General features: G+C 42.9%; 1 protein-coding gene across 4 annotated transcripts in view; it reads right to left on the reverse strand.

Moving 5' to 3' along the window:
- LOC129698140 (glutamate receptor 4) overlaps positions 1-21,969 on the reverse strand; it is a 187,811-nt gene that overhangs the window by 122,418 nt on the left and 43,424 nt on the right. The gene's annotated exons all lie outside the window — the stretch shown is intronic.

Here is a 21,969-nt window from a genome sequence, read left to right on the forward strand (position 1 = left end):
AACCTATCTCCTCTGCTTCTTGATTCCCCTGCTCTGGGTAAAATATTCTATCTATTCCTCTCATGATCTTATACACCTCTATAAGATCACTCCTCATCTTCTTGCCCGGCAAGGAATATGGGCCAAATGTGGGTAACATCAACCTTTTAATGAGTGCATGAAAATGTTTAATTGGGTCCTGGAGATAATCTAAACAAGGAAAAAAGCATGTAGCTCTCCTTGGGGAAATTTAAATAGCTGAAACAATTATGCTATCACACATCCAGTATTTGGGCAGCACAGTAGCACAGCAGTAAAGTTGCTGCATCACAGCACCAGAGAGCCAGGTTCGATCCTGACCGTGGGTGCTGTCTGTATCTAGTTTGCATGTTCTCGCTGCGTCTGCGTGGATATTCTTCACGCGCTCCGGTTTCCTCTTTGCCCTACCTGCTTGCATTTGGTCCCTATCTCTCTAAACCTTTCCAATCCAATTACCTGTCCAAATGACTTTCAAATGTTGTTACGTTGAATAGGAAAGATTTAGAGGGATATGGGTCAAATGCAGGTACGTGGGATTCTCTTAGATTGGGCACCTGTGTCAGCATTGACGAGTTGGGAGGAAGGGCCTGTTTCTGTGCTGTATCACTCTGTGACCCTACAAATTACACGATATAGTACATATGACTGAGAGAAACTGCATTTATTTTTTAAAAGAACCCAATGAAGGTCATTTATTGGATTAAAATATTAGATTTTTGTTATAAAGGATATCTAAAGGAAGGTCACAAACTAAAAAAAAGTCAATCAAATTATCTCGGCTGAGCGGCATTGATCAGGAGATTGCATCTGACGAGGAGATTAATGCATCTATTAATCATCTGACATATCTTCAAGATTTTATCACCAATTACATATTTATTCTGTGTTTGTATAAGTGCAGTGTAAGAAAAGAATCTCATTTTCAGAACAGATAGTATTGATACTTGTGCTAACTTCAGGGATGTCAACCCTTTGACATATTACTGCACAGTAGACTGCATTGAATCGCAGAAACAGCACAGTACAGCAGCAGAATCAAACTGCACAGGGAATTGGAGTCGCTAAAAGATGGTCTTTCAGCAAGAATTAATTGCTGATGGAGCAGGACATCGAGGATGCGGATTATAGTGTGGATACTGCACACAAGGTGGCCATTCGCTCCACTGAGTCCATACCAGCACAGTCCTGTTAGTCTCCATGACACCCTCACTGAAGCTGTGCTTGTTATTTTTGCACCTATCCAATTCCCCGTTCAAAATCTCGCGCAAACTTTCCTTTTACTGCATGTGCAGATAATGAGCTCCAAGTCAAAACCTCTCTCCAATACAAAGATCTCCAGAGATGCTGCTTGACAAGCTTTTTCTGTTGTCAACAGAAAACACACACACACACACACACAAACACACACAAACATATACGCAAAGACACAGACACACACATGTGCACACACCCACACACACATATGCACACACACCCACAAATGCAATGACACCGAAACACACACACACACACAGACGGGCTCACAAACACACACGCAAAAACACAGAAACACACACGCAAAGACACAGACACACACACACATACAACGACAGACACACAGAAACACACAAGCAAACATATACACACTGACTCAAAGCCACACACACACACATACACACAGAAAAAGACACAAACATACACAAATGCGCACACACACACACACACACACACACACACACACACACACACACACACACACACACATATACACACAGACCCATACACACACACACACACACAGACAGACACACACAGATACAAAGACACATACACACAAACAGAGTTTGATGTTTTATCAACATGGTACAATGCTTGTCGTTGATACGATATCATGCAGTCTTATGCAATTCTAACTCTTTTACCCTTGTGTCGATGGAATCAGTGATAAAGTTAAGCGATGGTGATGTTCACCAGGGTGAAAAAAATGGATTGCGTTTTAACTAATTTTCATGTTCAAATCATTGCCTGCTGCTCGTAAGGGCACTGACCCTCTGTGGGGTATTTTTCACACATGCCATCTACCCTCCATGTAGTCACGGCAACATAACAGCACAATGAACTATGGTATGGTTTATAACGAAGGAATTGGTAATGGCAGTATCGTGCAGTCTCTATACACCAACTGTGGTAACGTCTGGGATCTCAGTACAACATTACAGTGACTGACATTGAACAACTATGTATCATCTGGCATGTAATGGATTACTTAATTATGATAATAAAATTGATATTTAAACAGATAGCTTGCAAATATTGACCATCTCATGTACAAAATCATGAGAGGAATAGATCAGATAAATGCACAGTCTCTTGCTCAGAGTAGGGGAATTGAGAACCAGAGGACATGGGTTTAAGGTGAGGAGGGTAAGATTTAATAGAAACCTGAGGGGTAACTTATTTACAAAAAGGGAAATGGGTGCATGGAACCAGCTGGCGGAAGAGGTAGTTGAGGCAAGTATTAACATACATTTAGGAAACATTTAGACTGGTACATGAATAGGATAGGTTTAAAGGAACATGGACCAAACATGAGCAGGTGGGACTCATGTAGATGGGACATGTTGGTCGGCGTGGGCAAGTTGGGCCAAAGGGCCCGTTTCTACGCTGTATGATTCCATGGCTATGGCTCTGAGTCAGGGCTTTGAATAATGTTTTTAATTGTGCTTAGTACAGTTATGATCCCCAGGTTGTAGTTCTGCTTTCTGTTTGTACTTTTTAGTTAAAGGGTTCAGTGAGTTAAGGGTTCAGTGAGTTAAGGGTTCAGTGAGTGAGTTAAGGGTTCAGTAAGGGTACAGTGAGTTAAGGGTACAGTGCATTTTAGTAAAGGAACAGTTTAAAGGATTAAGATTTTTATAGTGGGAGTGAGTTGATTTAATTTGGGTTATTAATGAATATGATATAGTTGGGATCACGGAGACATGGCTCCAGGGTGACCAAGGCTGGGAGCTAAACATCCAGGGATATTCAAGAGGGATAGACAGAAAGGAAAAGGAGGCAGGGTAGCATTGCTGGTTAGACAGGAGATTAATGCAAGAGAAAGGAAGGACATTAGCTTGGAGGAAGTGGAATCGATATGGGTAGAGCTGCGAAACACTAAGGGGCAGAAAACGCTAGTGGGAGTTGTGTACAGGCCACCTAACAGTAGTAGTGGAGTTAGGGATGGCATCAAACAGGGAATTAGAAGTGCGTGCAACAAAGGTAAAACAGTTATAATGGGTGACTTCAATCTACATATAGATTGGGTGAATCAAATTGGCAGGGGTGCTGAGGAAGATGATTTCTTGGAATGTATGTGGGATAGTTTTCTAAACCAACATGTAGAGGAACCAACGAGAGAGCAGGCTATTCTAGACTGGGTATTGAGTAATGAGGAAGGGTTAGTTAGCAGTCTTGTTATGCATGGCCCCTTGGGCAAGAGTGACCATAATATGGTTGAGTTCTTCATTAGGACGGAGAGTAACATAGTTAATTCAGAAACAAGGGTTCTGAACTTAAAGAAAGGTAACTTTGAGGGTATGAGACGTGAATTGGCCAAGATAGATTGGCAATTGATTCTTAAAGGGTTGACGGTGGATATGGAATGGAAGACATGCATGGATGAACTACAACAATTGTTTATCCCAGTTTGGCAAGATAATAAATCAGGGGAAAATGCTAGAATCAGTTATTAAAGATGGGATAGCAGCACATTTGGAAAGTGATGAAATCATTGGACAAAGTCAGCATGGATTTATGAAAGGTAAATCATGTCTGATGAATCTTATAGAATTTTTCGAGGATGTAACTAGTAGAGTGAATAAAGGAGAACCAATGGATGTTATATCTGGACTTCCAGAAGGCTTTCGACAAGGTCCCACATAAGAGATTAGTATACAAACTTAAAGCACACGGTATTGGGGGTTCAGTATTGATGTGGATGGAGAACTGGCTGGCAGACAGAAGCAGGGGAAAGATTTATAAAAGTCCCCCCCCCGTCCCCCACACACACATACCCAGTTTAAAAAATAAAAAAAACTACATACAAACGAGACAAAAAATTAAAAAAACAACAGACGGACTGCAGAGGCCACTGAGACGTGATTCATGCCGCCCACCCTAATTATTATAGAATCTTACAAAATTCTTAAGGGGTTGGACAGGCTAGATGCAGGTAGATTGTTCCCAATGTTGGGGAAGTCCAAAACAAGGGGGGGCGGGGTCACAGTTTAAGGATAAGGGGGAAGTCTTTTAGGACCGAGATGAGAAAAAAATATATTCGCACAGAAAGTGGTGAATCTGTGGAATTCTCTGCCACAGAAAGTAGTTGAGGCCAGTTCATTGGCTATAATTAAGAGGGAGTTAGATGTGGCCCTTGTGGCTAAAGGGATCATGGGGTTTTGAAAAGAAGGCAGGTACAGGATACTGAGTTGGATGATCAGCCATGGTCATATTGAATGGCGGTGCAGGCTCGAAGGGCCGAATGGCCTACTCCTGCACCTATTTTCTCTGTTTCTATGTTTCTATGTACATGCTTGACTTTCAATAAAAATAACTTGTTGGAAATTAGAACAAAACATTGAACATAGAACAGCACAGCACAGGAACGGGCTCTTTGGCCCACAATGTTTATGCTGAATATGATGCCAAGTTGAACTGATCGCATCTGCCCGAAAGATTTGAACATATAGTCTGGTGCGCGATAATAAAACGTAATGCTCCATCTCAGTTTAGTAATTGAGCACAAATTGGAAGGAGCTGTTACATCTTGATGATCTGTGGCTTACAGTTTTAAATGCTATTGTGCATTCAACACTTGCGCTAAAGGAAACATAGTCGAAGGCACATTGTACACTTTAAAGAAAATAAATGCTCCTTGCTTCTCACGTCTAAAAATGAACAAATGCTTGGTAAATGCTCGAGGCAATTTATAGCACGTTGCGGGTATCAGCCGGCACTTGTTGTCAAATTGATGTATTTCTGCCTTTAACTGCCAATCTTTAATCTGTTTCCTTCATAATCAGATGCATTTCACACAGTACATGTTCCCTTCTAACTGGCAGTCGATTTTATCAAGAGGCCAGCACTCACCCGTACACTAGTTCTATCCTACACGTTATCCTACATCCTATACACAATTTACCTACAAACCTGCACGTCTTTGAAATGCGGGAGAAACAGGAACACCCGGGGAAAACCCACTGGGTGACATAGAGGATGTGCAAACTCTGAAACAGACAGCACCAGTAGTCAGGATCGAACCTGGGTCTCTGGTGCCGTAAGGCAGCAACTCTACCTCTGTGCCGCCATTTAGCATATTTCAGAGTTTAAAAAGGACCTTTTCTGTTGTCGGCACCCAAGATCAGAATTATCTAAAAATGTGTAAGGTACAATGTTTTTCACCATACAATCATTGTGTTTTAGGAGACGGATAAAGCTATTATACACTCAAATGTGGATGAGGGGGGGGCGCTGAAATCTTGGGGGAACCCGGCAGGGGGCCGCCTGCTGCCACGTGCGGCTGTCCGTGAACCTTTGCAACTTTGTCGACGCCAAAAGGTGGCGACACTTGTGTATTGCTGAGGTGAGCTCTGTTGTAGGACTTTACCGGGTTGTTTGCAAAACAAAGTATTTCACTGTAGCTAGGTACATGTGACATCAAAGTCCCATTGATTGAAATGACCCATTGAGCACTTCCAGGAATTTCGACTTTTTTAAAATTAAACAGGCCATTTGGCCCAAACAGTTCATTCTAATATTTGTGCTTTGCTCAAGCCTCCGCCTGTCTTACCTCTCTAAATCTGATAGTTTATCTCTCTACACCCTTCTTCCTCTTATGTTTGTTTCATCTCCCCTTGAATGCAACTGTGATAATCACTCCTTGCTGCTCCTTCAACTGCTGGACATTGAGGGGCTGAATCCGGTGTGGGGACAACCCTCAAACTAGGGAAGAGCCATCGGCTGGGTGGCACAGTGGTAGAGTTGCTGCCTTACAGCGCCAGAGACGGGATGGAAGATTGCAACCTTCACGTGGTCCGCCCTGATTCGACTAATGCAATCAACTCGACGTGCACACACAGAAGATCAAATAAAACAAGTTGTCCTACAACTTTAGGCTGTGCACACCACACGAAAGAAGAAGAAGAAGCGCCAGGGACCCCGGTTCGATCCTGACTACAGGTGCTGTCTGAATGGAGTTTGTACGTTCTCCAAATGAACCGTGTGGGTTTTCTCTGGGAGCTCCGGTTACCTCCCCCAATCGAAAGATTGATAGGAAAATTTGTAAATTGGCCCTAGTGTGTGGGACAGTGTTAGCGTGTGATTATCGCTGGTTGGCGTGGACACGGTGGGCCAAAGAGCTTGTTTCTGCATTGTATCTCTAAACTAAACAACTAAACCTCATAGGGCCACAGAGTGGCAATGGCGTGCTGTGTAACGATAGGTACTAGCACCACTGAGTATGACACAATTGAACGTATGGACTCTAATAATCCGTGAAGCATTCTTGTACAGTGTTTGTTTTCAATATATATTTTATTACGAATAAAATTTCTTTGTGAATTAACATTTTTTCCCCTGTGGTAATGAGCTCCACTTTTTCGATAACTTATACTGATGGTCTCTGACAGCCTAATGCTTTCCATCCTAAGTTGAAGCATTATCTTTGAATCTGCTCTCTAAAGACCTTATCTAGGTCATGATGAACAAGTTGGATCTGTTTTCTCTTGAGAAAAGAAAACTGGAGAGCAGAGAAATCATCAAGAGACTGGAATTGGAGAATTTCAGTAACCCTGGAGAGATATACAGGGAGAATGGGCTGAAGCCAAATAGGGATTTAAAAATAAATTGGAGAAATTTAAGACTAAAGCACAGATTAACTAGGAGATGCTGGTTTACCAAGGAAAGACACATTAGGTGATGTTTCAGGTCGAGATGGGTCTGCCTAACCCACTGAGTTACTCCAGCATTTTGTGTCTATCTATGGATAGATAACATTTGTGATAGGGCCCTTCTTCAGACTCAACTGGGAGATATTGTTGGTCAATATGTACAGGAGTGATGAGTGAACTGGATTATAGAATAATGGAAATTGGAGCATAGACATGTTATAGCACAAAACAGGCTGTTCAGCTCATCAGGTCTATGTTGGCTCTTCGTAAAGCAATTCTATCATTCCCGTTCTTCTGCCCTATACACCATTCTTTTGAAGTGAGTTAGAGAAAAGGGAGCAGCATTTCAGGTGATTTTAATGGGGGTAATCAAAGGAGGATGACCCAGAAACCATTGGGATAGACCAGGGGTGGGGAATCTTTTCATGTTGGAATGCAGCATTAAGTTAGCTGTAATTTAATAAGGCCGCATCCAAAACATTTAAATTGGATATACTTCAAAATGTACATGATTTTGTAAAAAACTAACTACTGTGTACTAACTTCAAGAAAATGAAAAAAAAAATGTTAATTCTTAACTAACCTTTTAATGACTTTGTTGTGATTGCTTTTTGTGGGAAAGCATTTGAATGTTTGGTTGCAACATGGAGGTACGCAGTTTCAGTCAAGTCAAGTTTATTTGTCACATACAGTACACATACGAGATGTGCAGTGAAATGAAAAAAAAATGATCTTCTAGATGGGTATCCGTCATTTGTCACCTTAAGGGCGTCTTGATTTGGGTTAGTTAGGAAAACGTAGATTTGCAGCAATAAGTGGTTGAAAAGCAAGAAAGCATTTTTCGTGCATGTTGCTGAAGACGTGGGTATTCTATTGTATTTTTCTATATTTCAATCGGATCTTTCTTAGCGCCAAATAAGGACTTTAAAATGTCATCTTCTGAGAGCTCAATCAATTCCATCTGTATTCTTTAGGAGCCTTGGAGACATTAACTAGGTGAGGTTGAAATGATAATTTGAATGCTAATAAATGCTAATTTCGTTGAATCTTCATTTATTCTTTGGTATTTAAAATACTTTCATTTTAAGATTAAAATAAAAATAATAAGACGAACAAAACCATATTAATAAAAATAAAAGGATTTTTTTTACAAAATTTGGATTCTTTCAAAAGGCCGCACTTAATGGCCTATAAGGTTCCCCACCCCTGGGATAGACAAATCCAGGTATAGCAAGGCTGGGGTTATAGGTTGACACAAAGCTGAGGGATGTGGGTAGAAGCAGGAATGATAATAGGCTGAAGATGTGGAGATATAATAGAAACATAGAAACATAGAAATTAGGTGCAGGAGTAGGCCATTCGGCCCTTCGAGCCTGCACCGCCATTCAATATGATCATGGCTGATCATCCAACTCAGTATCCCGTACCTGCCTTCTCTCCATACCCTCTGATCCCCTTGGCCACAAGGGCCACATCTAACTCACTCTTAAATATAGCCAATGAGCTGGCCTCAACTACCCTCTGTGGCAGAGAGTTCCAGAGATTCACCACTCTCTGTGTGAAAAAAGTTCTCCTCATCTCGGTTTTAAAGGATTTCCCCCTTATCCTTAAGCTGTGACCCCTTGTCCTGGACTTCCCCAACGTCGGGAACAATCTTCCTGCATCTAGCCTGTCCAACCCCTTAAGAATTTTGTAAGTTTCTATAAGATCCCCTCTCAATCTCCTAAATTCTGGAGAGTATAAACCAAGTCTATCCAGTCTTTCTTCATAAGACAGTCCTGACATCACAGGAATCAGTCTGGTGAACCTTCTCTGCACTCCCTCTATGGCAATAATGTCCTTCCTCAGATTTGGAGACCAAAACTGTACGCAATACTCCAGGTGTGGCCTCACCAAGACCCTGTACAACTGCAGTAGAACCTCCCTGCTCCTATACTCAAATCCTTTTGCTATGAAAGCCAACATACCATTCGCTTTCTTTACTGCCTGCTGCACCTGCATGCCTACCTTCAATGACTGGTGTACCATGACATCCAGGTCTCGCTGCATCTCCCCCTTTCCCAATCGGCCACCATTTAGATAATAGTCTGCTTTCCCGTTTTTGCCACCAAAATGGATAACCTCACATTTATCCACATTATACTGCATCTGCCAAACATTTGCCTACTCACCCAGCCTATCCAAGTCACCTTGCAGTCTCCTAGCATCCTCCTCACAGCTAACACTGCCCCCCCAGCTTAGTGTCATCCGCAAACTTGGAGATATTGCCGTCAATTCCCTCATCCAGATCATTAATATATATTGTAAATAGCTGGGGTCCCAGCACTGAGCCTTGCGGTACCCCACTAATCACTGCCTGCCATTGTGAAAAGGACCCGTTTACTCCTACTCTTTGCTTCCTGTTTGCCAGCCAGTTCTCTATCCACATCAATACTGAACCCCCAATGCCGTGTGCTTTAAGTTTGTATACTAATCTCTTATGTGGGACCTTGTCGAAAGCCTTCTGGAAGTCCAGATACACCACATCCACTGGTTCTCGCCTATCCACGCTACTAGTTACATCCTCGAAAAATTCTATAAGATTCGTCAGACATGATTTACCTTTTGTAAATCCATGCTGACTTTGTCCAATGATTTCACCACTTTCCAAATGTGCTGCTATCCCATCTTTAATAACTGACTCTAGCAGTTTCCCCACTACTGATGTTAGACTAACTGGTCTGTAATTCCCTGTTTTCTCTCTCCCTCCCTTCTTAAAAAGTGGGGTTATGTTTGCTACCCGCCAATCCTCTGGAACTACTCGAGAATCTAAAGAGTTTTGAAAGATTATTACTAATGCATCCACTATTTCTGGAGCTACTTCCTTAAGTACTCTGGGATGCAGCCTATCTGGCCCTGGGGATTTATCGGCCTTTAATCCATTCAATTTACCCAACGGCACTTCCCGACTAACCTGGATTTCACTCAATTCCTCCAACTCCTTTGACCCGCATGTAAATGACAAGAAGGGATTGGTTAAGACGATCAGCTCACATGGGAAACAAGCTGGGAAGTTGGGTGGCTAGTGAATATAGTCAAAGGGAGAGGAGAGAGTGGAGATAAACTGGTAAATGTGGTGCTTGCCCTGGGTGAGAAGGGGAAGGAGGAAAGGAGGAGACATAACTGATCTTAATGAAGGAAATGTCTCCTTTGCAATTGTTACTGGAGGTAGAGATGCTCGGACAGTAGAGATTCAGGAGATGATCCACTATAGAGACTCCGTCAAGGCAGCACCTATAGTCAGGATTGAACCCATGTCTCTGACGCTGTAAGGCAGCAACTCTACCGTTGCACCACTGTGCGGTTATACAAAGATTCAGGCTTCCCATTTCTGGAACGACATCACTATTTACATTCTAGACTCAAGGCAGATTGCTTTAAAAATAAATGAACTATTGTACAACTGCACTTGGTTATTTGTAGAAAATACCTAATTAATCTTAGCCACTGTTATGTTTACCAGGACTCATAGCTCAATTAGAAGATTATGGTTTCAAAGCTTCGGTGAACCCGAGAGTGAGTATCATTAGAAACTTTCAAAAAAGCTTTCTTACATTGACTTGTTGATGTTTACATTAGTCAGAGTATATTTTGAAACATATGTTAGCGAGTGCAAAAAGATTAACTGAAGCTACCTAAGAGATGTATACAAACAAACCTGTTATTAGCCTATGACCTAAACTGTCTAGCTAACTAAATACTGCATTGCAAAGGGATTACTGAAGTAGGAGCCTGGGCTTGAGATTGAAGTTGTTTTTTTCCTTAGGGTGCAGACCCAGTGACTGTAATCATACATCTTAGTCATTAAATAGCTGCTTTGCTCCAGTTTCTGTAAAGGTTTAAATATTGGACAAGTCCCACCTGATTTGGAGCTATTAAGCTATCATCTTATTAATATAGCCGACATGCCTCATTTTAAAATGTCCGTAACTCCGACACATGTTTCACTTCTCTGTGAAGCACAAGTAACTTAAAAAAAAAAATTATTCTCCGAGTCAGACCCAGAATGTGTTAGCATGGCTGGCGAAACAAGCTTTACCCAAGAGGCCTATGTAGCTCTGTGTACCAGCAACAACACCACAGCAACTGTGAGGGTAAACGTTGCATTTCCCACTTGATTCTGGCTTATGGGGCTGCCCCTCGTCAGAACAGCTCCACACCAATATGCTTCGTGATGATGCGGTGGCTCGAAGGTAGAGTTGCTGCCTTATAGCAGCAGAGTACCGGGTTCGATCCTGACTACGGGTGCTGTCTGTACAGAGTTTGTGTGTAACCGCGTGGGTTTTCCCTGGGTGCTCCAGTTTCCTCCCACACTCCAAAGACTTACAGGTTTGTAGGTTAATTGGCTTCTGTAAAATTGTAACTTGTCCGTACTGTGTGTAGTATATTGTTAGTGTACGGAGATTGCTGGTCCTATACATCCCATGAATGTTCTGCCTGTGACCAGATGGGTTTCCTACAGCTGCTCCGGGTTCCTCCCACATCCCAAAGACATGCAGGTTTGTAGGTTAATTGGCTTCTGTAAACTGTCTCAAATGTGCAGAGAGTGAACGAGAAAGTGGGATAACAGAACAGTTCTGAATGGGTGATCGATGGTCGATCCTGGGACCTGAAGCCTGCCCTTGGTGACTGACCCTGGGTTGGAACGCCCTGTAATTCAGCCTTGTGTAGCTCTGGTCTTCGATGGCTCTGCTCCACATTACATCATCTTGCCTGAGAGTGTTGGCCAGAGGACAGCCAACTACAGGAACGATGATTGAGACTGAAATTAGGGTTGCTGCCATCCTGAGAATTAGGGTTGCTGCCCTGTGCCACTCCTGAGAAGACAACTGCATGCTTCACGCTGGTCAGTAGACCCTCTTTACACTCCAGTGCCTGGGATAGCACTGTCTGTGCAAATTATTATGCTGGAGGCAGCTGTAGGCCCACGTTAACTCAACTCCCTTCTCTGGACGTTCCGGTACGGCAAAGCATTGGTGGCTGTCATGCTGAGATCAGCCGAGGTTAATGTTGGGGTGTGGACTGTAGAGATGGGGGGGGGGAAACTTTTTAAATCAGCTCCAGTGACCTCTCGTCGTTCAGTCCTGATATCAAGTGCTGTCTGTGCAAATTATGTATGTTACCCTGTGACAGTGTAGAGCACAAAGTGCTGGAGTAACTCAGAGGGTCAAACAGCTTCTCTGGATGTTCCTTATAACATATTGATCTCCCAATATCTTGTAGTTAAAGGGGGGAGAGACCGCTTGCTTCGGGGCTGGTTCTGCGGCGGCGACTTCTCCCGCCCACGGGCTCCGGGGGGTGGATAAGAGCTCCTGGAGCGGGGCAACCGCTCCCCATAACCAAATAAGCTCCAAAAGACCCGGTGTGCGACATAGACGCGGGGCCATGGTTTTATGTATTTGCACAAGTGCAGTGGAGAGATAAGTTTATTTGGCCTTACATTATGTGATGTGTGTGTGTGTGTGTGTGTGTGTGTGTGTTGTGTGTGTGTGTGGCTGCAGTGTGTGGACCTGTGTGACAAATAAATTGTTCTGATGTGTTCTGTGTTATAACATGTGTGTGTGTGTGTGTGTTTTAATGGATAGTAATGCTTAACAAACACATACACGGGGCACACATTTGCACAATTATTGCGTGTGTGTGTGTGTATATATATATATATTTTTTTTTTACTGAACAACTTTTTTTGTTGTTTATGCTGTTTACAGAGTACAGGTACTATATTTACATATCTGTTGCTTTGCCTAAAGTAAGAATTTTATTGTTCCGTTTTGGGACACACTGTATGACAATAAGACATTTTGCATCTTGACCTCTTGAAATAGAATCTTCTGGCTAATCTCTGGGGATTTCTCCCAAGTTTCATCTAAAGTTAGGGTAGGGAATTGGAAGTATAATGTAAGTTTTGCCTTCAAACATCTAAGCGTATCGCAATGGCTTCATCGCTGTGCTGCTTATTTTTGTTCCAGGGTTAATTTAATGGAAACCGATGGGGAAAAGTAGCCTGGGGAATGATTTTTTTTTGCTACTGATGATGAGAGCACTGGCACAGCATCGCTGTTGCTTCCACTGATGAACAAAGAAGTGAGTGCACCTGAACCCTGTGGAGCGGCATGGAGCGACGGAGTACTTGGGGACCAGGATATTGCATCTTCTTCTTAACATACAGTTCCTGATTATGACTGGCAGGACGCAGTCGTTCAACAAATGAGGACAGAAACTGAACGAGGCAAGTGTCAAAGCTCAGGAAGGAAAGCAGAGGAAGTCTAACAAAATCATTGTGCGATTGCTGGATGCTGGACAAGATGACCAAGAAAACTGTACAGTTTGGCAGGACAGGCGTTTGTTCTTCATAAATCCACAGGCAACTGGACACAAAGTGCTGGGGTAACTCAGCAGGTCAGTCAGCATCCCTGGAGAACATGGATAGGTGATGGTTCGGGTCAGGGCCCTTCTTCATGCTCACCAAAGGTGCCAACCCGACATGTCATCCATCCACGTTCTCCAGAGATTCTGACCGACCCACTGTGTTATTCCAGCACTATGTGACTTTTTCTTTCTAAACCAGCATCCTCAGTTCCTTGTTTCTACTGGCAACTGGGCCGACTCATCTTTCAAATAAGGCGTTTGATAACCCGGAGGGGTTGTTAATATAATTGTGAATCGGCTCAATAAGTAAATGGTTCTTTATTGTCACGTATACACTGCACAGTAAATTTCTTTTTTCATAATTCACACATGCACGTCACCATATATTTGCACCATGTTAACAGATGCTATAGATTCATAACACCTTTGGTTAACTGTGGTTCATGTCTAGTGAAGGTAACGGTTACATTAAGGGGGGAGGACTTGCTACATCCTGAAGAACTGTGTCTTTATGGTTAATCACTAAAACAATGAATAGTCAGGCTTGCAACTTCAGCTCAATTCTTGTGTTTTACTTCATACCCTACGTGGAAATGAGTAAATGCATGAAAATGGTAGTTAACTCCAGACTGCTTCAGTAAACCCACATTACGGTACATTGACTAATGCACGGGATGCATGGAAATCCCAGACTGAAATGTGAAGGTCCCTGACCTGAAATGTTGCATACCCATGTCCTCCAGAGAGGGTATGAACAAGGCACTCAACCCGAAACGTGACCTATTCATTTTCTCCAGAGATGCTGCCTGACCCGCTGAGTTACTCCAGCATTTTGTCTTTTGACAAATTTATAGTTTTGAATTTATCTAAACATACAATTTTACAATCACTCTGTGTTGACTTTGCGGTGTATGTGAGTCTTCAGTGTAAAAATGTTTCTCTCCTTATATATTGTAAGCTCCTTTCTTTCTTCTGAAACACGACTGCAGTGTGCAGGAGCTCTGAGGATACCAGATGGTGGGGTCGTTAATACATTAAGGGCTATGTCACATAGCCAATTACCGTAACACTTTTATACCAGACTTGTCTAGCTGTCACAATAAACAGTTGTGTTTTTCTTAATGCTCTATGCTGACTGAGGGAATGTAATATCCTCAGCTCTGGACTGATTCTGAAGAGCCCGTAATACATTCTTTGACAGGCACAAAATGCTGGAGTAACTCAGCGGGCCAGATAGAATCTCTAGAGAAAAGGAATACGTGATGTTTCGGATCGGAACCCTTCTTCACAGTGAATGAGTCTGAAGAAGGGTTCTGACCCAAAACTTTATCCTTCCCTTTTCTCCAGAGATGCTGCCTGACCCACTGAGCATTTTGTGTATATTTTCAGTGTAAACCAGGATCTGCAGTTCCTTCCTCCACTCTTTGAAAGGACAGTCAGGTAGGTTTAATGTTTGCACCTGCTGTGGGATACATTTACCAGTGGATTCCTAACATTCACCAAAACCCACTTGCAGACAAATCCAGGCCATCCCAGGCTGACAAATGGACTCCTTTTTAGACCTTTATGTTGCTTTTATTCTTAAGTTAGAAAAATAGCAAAGAACTACTGAATTGGTCATCATACATCCATAATATTTTAATGAAGGGCATTAAACAACAGGACGGATGAGATCGTGAGACAAATAGATATGGTGAATGCCAAGTCTTTTAACCTAGAGTGAGGGAATCACGTGCCAGAGGACATAGGCTTAATGTGAGGGGAGAAAGATTTAACAGGAACCCAAGGGACAACTTTTTTACACAAAAGGTGGTAGGTATATGGAACGAGCTGCTAGAGGAGGTAGTTTTGAGAATAGGTTTAGAGGGATATGGTTCAAACGTAGGCCAGTGTGACTGGTGAGCTGTTGGTCAGTGTGGGCAAGTTGGGCTGAAGGGCCTGATTCCATGCTGGATGAATCTATGACTATGAATCTAGAGAACAATTAGCAACAGTACAGAGAGAGAGGAAACTAGTTTAGCTTTTTACATTTATTGCTGTTTACGGCAATAAATATTTGTATGTGTTGAACTTTTGACTTGTTTGGTATGTAGGGGTGTCTAAAAACTAGTTGTTTGTAACCCGGGGTTGACCAGTACCCGCGAGACAAGGGACACCTTACAAGGTGTATCCACTTTATGCAAAGGGCTATAAAACTCCGGATGCCTGGACGTGAGTCAGTCACTCTGGAAGATCGCGAGGGAGAGTCCACAACTGTGATTCTAAGCTGTGAATCAACTGAACTGTGAGTCTGCAATGTACTTGCAATAAATGATTTGTTAGCCCTTAATGACAATGCAATGAGTTGTTTGGCAATTTGGTGGCCTGCACTCTGCTTGAAATGGTATGAAATTGAATGTGGTGGCCTGCACTCTGCTCGAAATGCTATGAAATTGAATGTGGTGGCCTGCACTCTGCTAGAAATGCTATGAAATTGAATGTGCTGGCCTGCACTCTGCTTGAAATGCTGCACTCTGCTTGAAATGCTATGAAATTGAATGTGCTGGCCTGCACTCTGCTCAAAATGCTATGAAATTGAATGTGGTGGCCTACACTCTGCTAAAAATGCTATGAAATTGAATGTGGTGGCCTACATTCTGCTTGAAATGCTATGAAACTGATAGTGCTGGCCTGCACTCTGCTTGAAATGCTATGAAATTGAGTTTGGTGGCTTCACTCTGCTTGAAATGGAATTCCAAGGAATAGCCGTGAGTGAACTGCCAGCCCACCAGACCTGAGTGACTGAGCTGCCAGCCCACCAGCCCCGAGTGACTGAGCTGCCAGCCCACCAGCCCCGAGTGACTAAGTTGTCAGCCCGCCAGGCCTGAGTGACTGAGCTGCCAGCCCACCAGGCCTGAGTGAGAATCCCTTCGGCCCACAACTCCCATACTAGTGCTCCAGAAAGCCCCCCCCCCCCCCCCCCCCCCCCCCCCCCCCCCCCCAGCCCTCCTGTGTGAACATGGGACCCAATGGGTTACATAAATAATATGGATATGACTGACTTGGTAAATGAAAATCCTCATATGTTGCAAAACATAATTGGCAAATGAAGTATTATTGATTTGTATTGTAAATTATTAGTGTATCATGTCATTTTCCTCCCTGCCCATATAAGAAATATTTCTGCCTGTTATTCGGTTTTTATTTTCTTTCCATGAGGCTGCAACCACAAGAGCCATAAATTACACCCACAGTAACTTTATCTGATCCCACACATCACAGGTATTGACTCTGTCTGGGGAATTCCCTTTGTTCCACCCACTCTATTTTGCTCCCTGGTGAGATGCAAAAGCTTGAAAGCACATTCCACCAGGTTCAGGACCAGCTTCTTCCCTGCTGCAATCAGACAATTGCCGAAGGCCGGCACGGTGGCACAGGGTGGAGTTACTGCCTTACAGTGACAGAGACCCGGGTTCAATCCTGACTAAGGAGGCTGTCTGTACAGATTATCATTGTATTTTGGGTACATGACAATCGTAAAATAATACCTATAAATTATTATTTTTCCCCTGTATAAGGAGAAGGGACCCCATATGAAATATGAACTGTTTCTCTTTCCACAGATACTGCCTGACCTGCTGAGCTTTTCCAGCATTTTGCTTTTTCTGTTTTTATATAATTTTTGGGTCAGTTATTGGTATCCTACTTGTACAAGTCTAGCCTGCCGGGCAAATCCCGTCTTTCCGCTCATTGGATAGCATGCAATAAAAAGCTTTTCACTGTACCTCATACATGTGACATTACATTAAACTAAACTAAAAATGATATAACTCAGGACTTAGAAAGTGAATGTACTATCATGTTCCACTGGTTAGGTGTTTTGTTGACCTTTCACAGATGCTTTAAAGTAGCACAGCACTAGAGTTGCTGCCTTACGGCATCAGAGACCCAGGTTCGATCCTGACTACGGGTGCTCTTTGTACAGAGTTTCTAAGTTGCCCCCGTGACCTGTGGGGTTTTCCCCAGGTGTTTGGTTTCCTCCCACACTCCAAAGACGTACATGTTTGTTAGTAAATTGGTATAATTGTAAATTGTCTCTCGAGTGTAGGATAATGTTAGTGTGCGGGTATTGCTGGTCGGCGTGGACTCGGTGGGCTGAAGGGCCTGTTTCCGTGCTGTATCTGCAAATTAAACTAAAGTGTTTTTACACATTATGCAGAGCACAGTATTTCCTATCCCCTCCCCGGAATCTACCAAATCAGACAGATGCTAAAAGATAAAAGCAGAAAGTGATAGAAATGCACAGCCAAGTGATGACAGGTCACATTGCAAACATTAACTTTTTTCTTTTCGATGTCCACTGCCCTGCTGTGCATTTCTCTGACTTCCTGTCTCTACTTCACATTTGCAGCGTTGGTGTCTTTCCATTTATCACTAAATTGTTAAGAGATGCATCTCGAGATAGTCTGGTCCTTTCATTACATGGACAACTCGAAGCAAGCAGACTCTGTGCTGAATGAATGGAGCATTAATAAAACTGGTTCACATGTAAATAATGCGACAGTGAGCAAAACAAACAAAACAAAGAGTTGTGGTGAAGGAAGCAAACCGGACATTGTCATAGCAACAGCCAGAGATAAAGCCAGGATTCAGTACAAGAGGAGATAGCCCAACAAGCATTAGACAAAACTGCTTCATTTCTTTGGACTTTGATTTAAGTTACTTTAACAGCAAAGCTGCTTTAAAAATACCTCCGTTTTTTCATTTTTAATCGTTTTGATAGTTTCTTGGGGTAAGATGTTAGATTCTTGAATGTTGAGACCAACTGTACCCTATCCAATTCACAGTCCTGATTGTCACATCGTTCAGCACAGACCTAGGATTAAAACTTTCTGATGCCCTAAGCTGCAAGATATCAGGATCTCATTGATTTAGTTTAGAGAAACAGACCCTTAGGTCCACTGAGTCCGCGCTGACCAGCGATCACCCTGTACATTAGCACTATCCTGCACACACTAGGGACAACCTACAATCTTTCCCGAAGTCAATGAACCTACAAACCTGTATGTTTATGGAGTGTGGGAGAAAACCAGAGCTCCCAGAGAAAACCCACACGGTCACTGGAAGAATATACAAACGCCGTACAGACAGCATTCATAGTCAGGTTGGAACCCGGGAAAGCAAGTATGATCTGAGCCAAGATCTCAGAAATAGCATCATCTGCACAGTGAGACAGTTGTTGGTTTTGTCAGTGTTACCTATCTCTGCACCATTGCTGTAGAGTGGAGCAACATGCAAGTGTTTCCTTGACAGACCCTATGGAAGTCATAAACTTTAGTCTGAGAAGAGCCATAGGGCAGGTTTAGTTTAGTTTGGACATACAATGTGGAAACAGCGATTCAGCCCACAGCAACCATCGATCACCCATTCACACCATTTCTATGTTATCCCACTTTCACATCCATTGCTCCACACACGAGGGGCAATTACAACTAACCCACACCTCTTTGAGATGCGGGAGGAAACTAGAGCACCTGGAGAAAACCCACGCAGTCACAGGGAGAACATGCAAACTCCACACAGACAGCACCTGAGGTTGGGGATTAAATCATTTACACCACTGTGCCACCTTATTCCCTGCTTGATTAATGCAGTGATAACTCCCTGCAGTTTATATCTTTCTTCTCTGCTTGTAGTCATACAACCAAGTCTTATATCATCTACAAACCTCCTAATTGTGATTACTACTTGTAAATCTAAATAAATTATATTAAACACTGAAAAGAAGACACCCTGTGCATACAAGTGCATACAGACTGCCAGTCAATAAAATGCCCACTAACCATCACTTGACCCCATCTGATGAGAGGGGGAGATGGAAAGTTTTCAAATAATGCTTCACCCTACTTACTCCCTGCCAGTAGTGGACTTTGAAAATCAATGGTAACCCCAGAATATTGAGACCATATTGATGGTAGATCTATGGAGAGAGGAGAACTTCTCACTTCTTTAGGTTTTGATTTATTCTTGTCACAGTATTGAGGTCCAGGAAAAGCTTTGTTTTGCATGCTATACAAACAGATCAGATATACCATACATGGATACAATCTGTTCAAACTCAAGTACAACAGACAGAGCAAAGGGGAAGATACCGCAAGTTTTTATTATCTTGGAATAAAAACTCATAACCTAACAATAACCCTAGGGCGTGCGGCAATGGAATTGCTGCCTTACAGCGTCGGAGTCCCAGGTTCGATCCCGACTATGGATGCTGTCTGCACGGAGTTTGTACATTCTCGGTGACTTGCATGGTTTTTTGTCAGAGATCTTCAGTTTCCTTCCACACTCCAAAGATGTACAGGTTTGTAGGTTAATTGGCTTGGTATACAGTAAATGTAAATTGTCCCGGGTGTGTGCAGGATAGTGTTAATGTTGCTGGTCAGTGTGGACTTGGTGGGCCGAAGGGCCTGTTTCCACGTTGCATCTCTAAAACAAAAACTTTAGAAAAACTCCACCAAAATGACCAATTCATCCAGAAGCTGAGAGCGAATAAATCATTAATTCTTACATGATGCAAATATATGTAGCAGATAAACATGCATGACAGAAATTTACTTATTGAGTTACAAGTAAAAAGGGGTTAAGCCAAAGCTAATGTGTGAGCCATAACTTCACTCAGCTGTGTGTGTGTGTTGGCACTGAGGGCAGCAGGGACATTGCCACTGCAGTCAGAGCTGTGGCGGTTTGAGGGCCAACACTGTGTGTCAGTCGCTCGACTGCTAATGGCTGTCAGCTGACAGTTCTCAGCATTCGTTGTCAAAGCACAAATGGTAATGTGCTAATTCTAACACAAATCATACATCCTCCCTCAAATTAACATCTTCTCTCAATGGATATTACGAAAGCGCATTTGTTAACCTCTCGGCCCAAGGAGATCAGCACAGAATCTCTCGACAAGCACTTTTATGTCACTAATATACTCTTAATAAGGATAATCTTTAGCCATATGTCTTTCTGGGCAGCACGGTGGCACAGGGCTGGAGTTGCTGTCTTACAGCGTCAGAGACCCGGGTTTGATTCTGACTATGGGTGCTGTCTGCACGGAGTTTGTTTGTTCTCCCTATGACTGCATGAGGTTCACTGTCGAGGACTTCATAATGCAGAGAGCATTATAAACAATGGAGCGATTAACCCTGGAAAGGGGGGAGACTTCTCTCTGAGTTGGACCCAGGAAACTGAAGCAGGCTCATGCAGACTTAATATTTTCTTGAGGTTATTAATGACAGATAAATGGATGGGGAGGGTTTAAGAGGGCTATGGGTCAGATGCAGACAAATAGGACTACCCCAAGACGCCAACTTGGACGGCGTGGGATTGACATGTTTTGTATTTTTCCTTTCTAAAGATGCAGTGTATTTTGGTGACTATTGCACACTGAAGACCAGAAGCGCCTTCAATAGCCAGATATACCAGATCAACACTAAATCTTTTTTTGCGACAACTGTTTGTAATGCTCTCTGCATTATGAAGTCCTCGACAGTAAACCCCATGGGCAATCACTACCAAAGTGTCTGCCCACACAGTCAGTACACCTCTCCTACACTTGTCTCCCATACTAAATCACCCCAAACCCCCTCGCTCCCCCCCCACTCGCCTCCCCTTTATCCCCTCCGCCCCACCTTTCCCTCCCAACTCCAGTCCCGTCCCAACCCCCTGGGAAACTGAAGGGAGCGACAATCAACTGCCACGGATACAAATAATGTCAAACACCAGAGAGGGCAGATGCTGGTTGACAAAAAGTGAACACACAGTGCTGGAGTAACACAAAGACGCAGCAGAATTCTGGAAACGTCACCTATTCCTTCTCTCCAGAGATGCTGCCTGTCCGGTGAGTTAAAGAGTGCCCACGGTAGACTCACGAGTCACTACGGTAAACTCACGGGCTACTACGTTCTTACAACGAGTTTAAAAGTTTAAAATTTTTACTTCAAGAGTAAATTTGACTCATGGAATTCTTTCATCATGTTGAAAGATTTTCATGAGTTAACAAGTTTCCCGAGTACCTGCCGTTAGCGTTACGAGTTCCGACGTTCCCACTACGTCAATTCTATATGATTACCACGGGTTTGATTTGTTTTAAACTCGGGATCACTCGTGGGTGGACTCGCACCATGAGACAGGGCCATTAAGCTCTTAACTTTGGCATCTTGTAGAGAATGCATCTCATTCTTTACTCTATTATGATTAATGGCAATTTCTTTACTCAATACCTTCATAAATGTTAACAAGTTGAAGCATGTAGTAACTTGTGCCTTTATATGTTAGTTCTAGAAGAATTTTCTCCATCCTGTAGGTTACAACTTATTCAAGGTCCAACATTTATCAGCAGTAAATAGTTGTGTTTCCATCATCGTCCTTCCACTAAATCAAAGCAGAGTCTCTTTGTTCCCACCAATAATAGATCCATCTGCTATGAACTTGGACAACAACTTAAAATGAACTCGACAACAAAACCGCTCAGACCAAATAACTTTAAGAGTTGAAGATAGACACAAAGTGCTGGAGTAACTCAGTGAGTCAGGCAGTATCTATGGAGAGAAGGAATAGATTATGTTTTGGGTCGGGACCCTTCTTCCGATTACTGAACCTGATCTGTCTT

The sequence above is a fragment of the Leucoraja erinacea genome, chromosome 6 (assembly GCF_028641065.1).
Source record: "Leucoraja erinacea ecotype New England chromosome 6, Leri_hhj_1, whole genome shotgun sequence".
NCBI lineage: Eukaryota > Metazoa > Chordata > Chondrichthyes > Rajiformes > Rajidae > Leucoraja > Leucoraja erinaceus.